The sequence below is a fragment of the Microtus ochrogaster genome, chromosome 7 (genome assembly GCF_000317375.1).
Source record: "Microtus ochrogaster isolate Prairie Vole_2 chromosome 7, MicOch1.0, whole genome shotgun sequence".
NCBI classification, from domain to species: domain Eukaryota; kingdom Metazoa; phylum Chordata; class Mammalia; order Rodentia; family Cricetidae; genus Microtus; species Microtus ochrogaster.
Window position 1 is genome coordinate 9,278,616 of NC_022014.1, and position 7,281 is coordinate 9,285,896.

Consider the following 7,281-nt stretch of genomic DNA (forward strand, 5'->3'; position numbering starts at 1 on the left):
GAATAGGAGGAAATGCTTGGTCTTCATACATGCATGCATTAGACAAAGAGGAAGGTCTTCCATCAGTGTCCCTGGAAAAACAAAACAGAAGAGAAATTAAATCAAAGTGAGCAGCAGAAGAAAGTAAATGTGCTACTCAGCTTTATCATAGCTGGGTCAAAACACTCACTATAAACTACTTAGAGGGAGGAATTGTTTCTTTGACTTGTGGTCCAGATGCTTCAATCATGGGTTGCTTTGTTCTGTGCACTTGGAGACATCATGGTGGGAAAAGCATGCAGCAGAAGTTTCCACCTCCTTGTAGACAAGAAGGGAGAAAGGGACAGGAACGAGATACCTACAGGCACCCCCTACCCAACCACCCAACTCCCTTCCCTAGCCTACTTCCCTAGTTTACTAAAGTTTCCTTCAATTCTCAAAACAGTACCACCCTCTGGGGAGTAACCTTCAGTACAGGCATCATTTGGGAGAAGTGGCATTTCATATGCAAAGCACAATAATAAAGATCAGAGCAGAAATCAATAAAATGGAGATCAATAAAACCAAAAGCCGATCCTTTGACAAAGAAAAACTCAATCATATTGATAAAGCTGTATTGCTCTATTATTTAGATGTACAACGAAAAACACAACAAAAGGCATAAATTACTAAGATTAGGAATGAGAAAGAGAATATCAATACAGATAGTAAAAGAATAATAAAGAAATATTATGAACACTGTATTGAACTTTGTGTCAATAAGTCCAACAACTCAAATAAAAATAAATACACAATTACAAAAATTGATTGTATTTCCCCACAAGCAAACAATTGGAGTTGAAGTTTTAAAATAAATAGTATCTACAATAGCATCAAAAACATAAAATGTAGGAATAAATCTGACAGATGATGTAGAATAGGACTTCTCTGCCATGTACAAGGCAATGCTGAGAGAAATTAAACAAGATCTAAACAGAAGTCGAAGTGGGAGGGGGTCTTGTTCATGGATTGGAGTGAGTTAAAATGTCAATTCTCCCTCAACTGGTCTAGAGATCCAGCAGAAGCCCAGTCAGAATCACAGAAGTCATACACACGGAAACTGAGAAGCTGGAGCTGAGCCCAGGGTGAAAGGCAAGGACTTTCTCATCTCCAAAGGAAGCTTCAGGGAGCAGCTTCCCAAGAGAATGGGGAGCTACTGCGATCTCCAGACTGCTTGGCAAGAATCTTTCATTCTTTTTAAACTTTTTTATTAAGCTATACAATTTTTCTCTCTCCCCTTCCTTCCTCCCCTCTCCCTTTCTACCTTCCTCCTGCCCCCACACTCCCAATTTACTCAGGAGATCTTATCTTTTCTCCTTCCTAAATGGACCCGTGTATGTCTCTCTTAGGGTCCTCTTTGTTGTCTAAGTTCTCTGGGGTTATGGGTAAGAATCTTTTAAGTTTCACTTGCCTTCAAAATACGAATGAGAACTACTTCTCCCAAAACTAATTTTAAAATAAAAAGGGGGGCTAGGGAGATAACTCAGTTTGCAAATCTTGCTTCATAAGCATGAGGATCTGAGTTCGGCCCCGAGAACATCACACTGGCATTAGAAGCTGAGGATAGTGGTGCACACGGAAGCCCAGTGTTGATGAGACAGTGGCAGGCAGGTCCCTGGTCTCCCTTCAGGCCAGTTTAGCCAAATAGACAAGTTCAATCTAACGGGATCCTGTCTCAAAGTCAAGGTGGACAACACCTGAGGAAGGATACCAGAGAAGGAAGACCTCTGGCCTTCCCACTCACATGGACACATGTGAACCCACATAGTCACACGTACTTGCACACATGTGCGTGCACAGACACACTCAAATAAAACAGTAAAGCATAACAAAAGTGTTCTTACAATAAAGACAGCAAATTTCTCTGAACCTCAGTTTGCTAACCTGCATCTTAACAATAGCAATATCTACATTGAACTGTACCATACATTGATGTGTTTATTGTTGGACAGTAACTGGTTCACTTACCAAACAAAGACTTAAGTTCATACCTGCTACTGCAAACCTAGCTAAAAGCCCATGGCTGGGAAGCTTAGATACTAGGAGGGACCCTAGTTGTTACCTTGCTAAATGGACATGTAGTCATACTGTGTCCCAAATATAAATTTATGCTCACAGACCTGCTCTGAGAAGCTTCTTTTTGCAATGAGCAGCAGTTAAAACAGACTCATACTTGATAAAAATAAATGACTGAGAAATGCTAGCCCTGCGCTAACTAATCCCTGCCCCTCCTGTCTTAGCTGGGTTTTCCTATTGCTGTGATAATCAGACACCATCACTATAAGAAACTTCTGGAGGAAAGTTTATTTGGCTTACACTTCCATGTCACTTCTGTCACTGAAGAAAGTCCGGGCTGGAACTCAAGGCAGGAACTCGAAAGTAAGAACTGAAGCAGAGGCCACGGAGGAGTGGCTTGCTGGTTTGCTTCCCAAGGCTTGCTCAGTCTGCTTTCTTATACACTCTGGGAACACCTTGCCAAGGGTGCCACCCACAATGGGCTGGGTCTCATAAACCAATTGCTAATTAAGAAAATGCCCCCACTAGGTAGGCATTTTCTTAAGATTTATTTACCATGTATACACTGTTCTGCCTGCACACCAGAAGAGGGCACCGGATCTCATTATAGATGGTAGTGACCCCCCATGTGGTTGCTGGGAATTGAACTCAGGACCTCTAGAAGAACAGACAGTGCTCTTAACCTCTGAGCCATCTCTCCAGCCCAGGCATTTTTTTTTCAGTTAAGAGTCCCTCTTCCCAAATGGCCCCAGCTTGTGACAGGTTGACATAAAACTACCCAGTACATGCCCCCAACCTCAAACTCAAGAGCATCACAGACAAGTAGGCAGTAGGAATGTTAAGTGCCGGAAGGCTGAGGAAGAGCTATGAAACAGTCTTCCAGAAATGGCATGGCTGTCACACTCATGAACTTTCAAAGCTGTAGTTGCCCACGTAAGATCTACCTGAGACCAAGCCAAGCAATGCTCCATCATTGATGGGAGGGGCACATGAGGACACACCTCTACCTGAGCAGATATTGTTAGTTAATGGCAACTGAGGAAGGGGAGCCATTTTTCTCTCGTGGCATAACTGCCAGTAAGTTGTCCATGGTCCACTAAATACTCTCTCACTGGTGCACACACCAGTAGCCCTGATTAAACTCCAGGGGCCACAAAAATTAAATAAATATGAAAATAGGAGGAGGCAAGAAGGACTCTGTGATTGTGGGAGGGGTAAGAGAGAGGAATGGGGTAAAGATGATCTAAATGCATTATATATCTGGAGGGAATTGTCAATGACTAAATTTAAAATTATTTTAAGAAATCTGCAGATCACCTAATATGTCCTGGCACTCTGCTATGAGACCATCATAATTGATGCGGCAGGAGAGCACAGATTCCCCTGTCCTGAAGCCGGTAATGCAGGGAGGAGAGAACATAATGACAGATTAATCAAATAAGCCCATCATCGAGGAAACCAAAAACAACAAATTCTGGTGAAGAACAATCCTATGTTAATCAGCACAGAAGTTCCTTCAAAGCCTAAAATAGACCTATCCTACACTATCCTCCACTGCCCCTCTCTCACTCATGGAAACTCACAGCACACCAAGAGATATTTGCCCGTCCCTGCTTATTGCAACACTGCTCCCAACAGCCACAATATGGAGACAGCCTAGGGACCCTTCCACAGACAGATGGATAAAGGAAGAGGGGCATATGTATACAATGGACTTTTATTCTGTCCTAAAGAAGAATAAAGTCTGCAGGAAATGGAGTCACTTGCAGGAAAACGGATGGAGCTTGTGATCATTGTGAGATTAGCCGCTTCCACATGAATGAAAGTAAGTAGAAATGAAGATCCACTCTGGCATTCCCTGTGCTTGAAACTGCCTATGGACATTTTTAAAATCATCAGTGCTTCTGATACCTGACGTGAAATGCTGCTCCGAGCAACACATCCTAAAGAAGCCAGGTGAATGGGACCAAAACGCATGTGCTAAGTCACTTGTACAGCAAAGCACATTACAGCTAAAACCGTCACCCTTCAGGGAATGGTGAATTGCTTGTGACAGATCTGTTCAAAGGGATGTTGTGCAGTCATTAAAATATTTTATTATAAAAAAATCAATGCTTTTAAACTACCTCTTAAAGCTTTTACACACAGGAAGGAAGACCTGGATGTAGACTTGAAAGAAAAAAAAAGGATTGGGGGTTTAGCATGGCCTCCATTATAGGAAATAAGAAACCATTAATAATACCACTATTAATAGCAATAATGTGAGAAAACAGGCCAAAGTCTTCCTAAGTGGCTGCTTCTGGGTAGAGGAATTAAGGATGATATTTTGCTCCTGCTTCCTTGTTGCTGTACTTTCATATCTGTAGAAATTCACCATATATCACTTTTATAGTCAGGGAAAAAGTGAGCATAAAATTATGTGTGGGAGAAAAGGCTAGGACAAAATACAGGGAAATATTAACTGTGGTTATGATAGCATTGGAGATGGTTGGAGGAGGTGGTTCCTTTTTTCGGGGTTTTATTGTGGCAGTTTCTCACTTCTGGAGTGGTAAAATATATGAAATTAAGAGTTAGTAATCCCAGCATTATTTATAAGACTGCAAAGCTAAAAACAACATAAATATTTGGTTGAAAACTGGTTGAATGAGTCAGAGTCTGACTGCAGAAGGGGACATTGTGCAGCCACCACAAATAACGGCTGCAGTGGGCCCTAATGGTGGAGAAGAAGGTTTATGGTGCACAGTTAAACCGAAACTTTGCAGTGTGAACGCTTCCCAGTGTTTGACCTGATAATGTTTTGGTTTGTTTTGTTTATTTATTCTTTTTACTTCCCAACCGAAGGTTCCTCTTCCTTTCTTTCCCAGTTCCTCCTCAGCCACCTCCCCCCACTCCCATCTACTCCTCCTCCTCTGGTTTTCTCCAAATATGGATAGGCCTCCCAAGATACTAGCCATTCGTGGCATATCAAGTTGCAGTGAGACAAGGCACCTTCTCTTCTGTTAAGATGGAATGAGTCAATCTAGTAGGAGGAATAGGGTCCAAAAGCAGGCAGAAGAGTCAGAGACAGCCCCTGCTCCTAGAGTTAAAAGTCCCACCAGAAGAGCAAGCTACACAACTGTAAGATATGTGCAGAGGACCTAGGTCAGTCCTGTGCAGGCTCCCCAGTTGCTGGTCCAGGCTCTGTGAGCCCCTATGAGCCCAGGTTAGTTCGTTCTGTAGATTTTACTGTGGTGCCTTGACCCCTCTGACTCCTACAATCCTTTCTCCCCCTCTTTCTCAGGATCCCCCAAGCTCTGCCTCATGTTTGGCTCTGGGTCTCTCCATCTGTTACCCACCAGTTGTTGGGTGAAGACTTTCTTTTTTTTTTAATTTTTCACATTTTGTATTTATTCTTTATCATCTTGTGGTATAATCTATTTTTAAGTGATATATTCATTTATCTATATTTTACATGCATTTGTGTTTTGTCTGCATGTAAGTATAAGGGTGTTGAATCCCTGGAGTTAGAGTTACAGACAGTTGTGAGCTGCCACGTGGGTACTGGGTCTTGAACCTGGGTCTGTTGGAAGACCAACAAGTGCTCTTTAACCACTGAGCCACCTCTCCAGCCCCTAGTCTTTTTTTAATTTATTTATTTATTAAAGATTTCTGCCTCCTCCCCACCACCGCCTCCCATTTCCCTCCCCCTCCCCCAGTCAAGTCCCCCTCCTTCTTCAGCCCGAAGAGCAATCAGGGTTCCCTGCCCTGTGGGAAGTCCAAGGACCACCCACCTCCATCCAGGTCTAGTAAGGTGAGCATCCAAACTGCCTAGGCTCCCACAAAGCCAGTACGTGCACTAGGATCAAAAACCCATTGCCATTGTTCTTGAGTTCTCAGTAGTCCTCATTGTCCGCTATGTTCAGCGAGTCCACTAATGAGTCCACTGGGCTGGGCACTGATCTGTGAGTTCAGCAGAGTATGATTAGGGATCATTTCATTGGCTTTTTCCCAGCTATGTTTGGTTCTTTCCTAGGTCTCTGGGGCATCTCATCTCTGAGCCCTGACCCTTAGTGAGCTCCCTCTCAGGGTACGGGTCTCCATCTGAACCAGTCATTAGTCAGTCCCACAGTTTCTGCTCCATCTTTGCCCCAGCACATCTTGTAGGCAGAATAAATTGTAGGTCGAAGGGTGTGTGGCTGGTTTGGTGTCCCTGTCCCTCCCCGGAAGTCTTGCCTGCTTAAAGGAGATGGTTAGATCAGGCTCTGTATCCCCTATTGCTAGGAGTCTTCTCTAGGGTCACCCTCATAGACTCTGGGTTTCTAGCTCGTGCCACAGATGCCCCTGGTTCCGGTTGTACTCTTTCCCTTCATTCTTCCCCCACCTGATTTGACCTAATATTAATAGGGCAAATATTTAGAAGAAAATGGGCTTTGGTGAGCTCCCATTAGATCAAGTACACTGTCTCAGTGGGTGGACTAACCCCTCGCAGTCCTGACTTCCTTGCTTATCTTCTCCCTCCTTCTGATCTTCAACTGGACCTTGGGAGCTCAGTCCAGTGCTCCAATGTGGGTCTCTGTCTCTATCTCCCTCTGTCACCAGACGAAGGTTCTAAGGTGATATTCAAGATAGTCATCAGTCTGACTACGGGACAAGGCCAGGGTCCTAGCTGGGGACATCCCTGTAGACACCTGGGAGCCCCTCTAGCGCCAAGCCTCTTGCCAACCCCCAAATGACTCCCTTAATTAAGATATCGTCTTCCCTGCTCCCATACTCATCCTTCCTCCATCTCAACCATCCACTCCCCCAAGCTCTCCCCAACCCTCCCCTTCTCCCTTCTCTTTCCCCCTCTCCCCTTCCTCTGATCCCACCCTCACCCCCATGCTCCCAACTTTTGCCTGGCAATCTTGTCTGCTTTCAATTTCTAGGATGATCTATATATGTTTTCCTTTGGGTTCACCTAATTAATTAGCTTCTCTAGGATCATGAACTATAGGCTCAATGTCCTTTGTTTATGGCTAGAATACACTTATGAGTGAGTACATACCATATTCATATTTTTGGGTCTGGGTTATCTCACTCAGAATAGTGTTTTCTATTTCCATCCATTTGCATGCAAAATTCAAGTGGCATTGTTTTTTACCGCTGAGTAGTATTCTAATGTGTAGATGTGCCACACTTTCTTTATCCATTCTCCCACCAAAGCCAGCTGGACTGGGACTGAACGAGCATGTGATCAAACTGGACCCTTGGAATGTGGCTGACAATTGA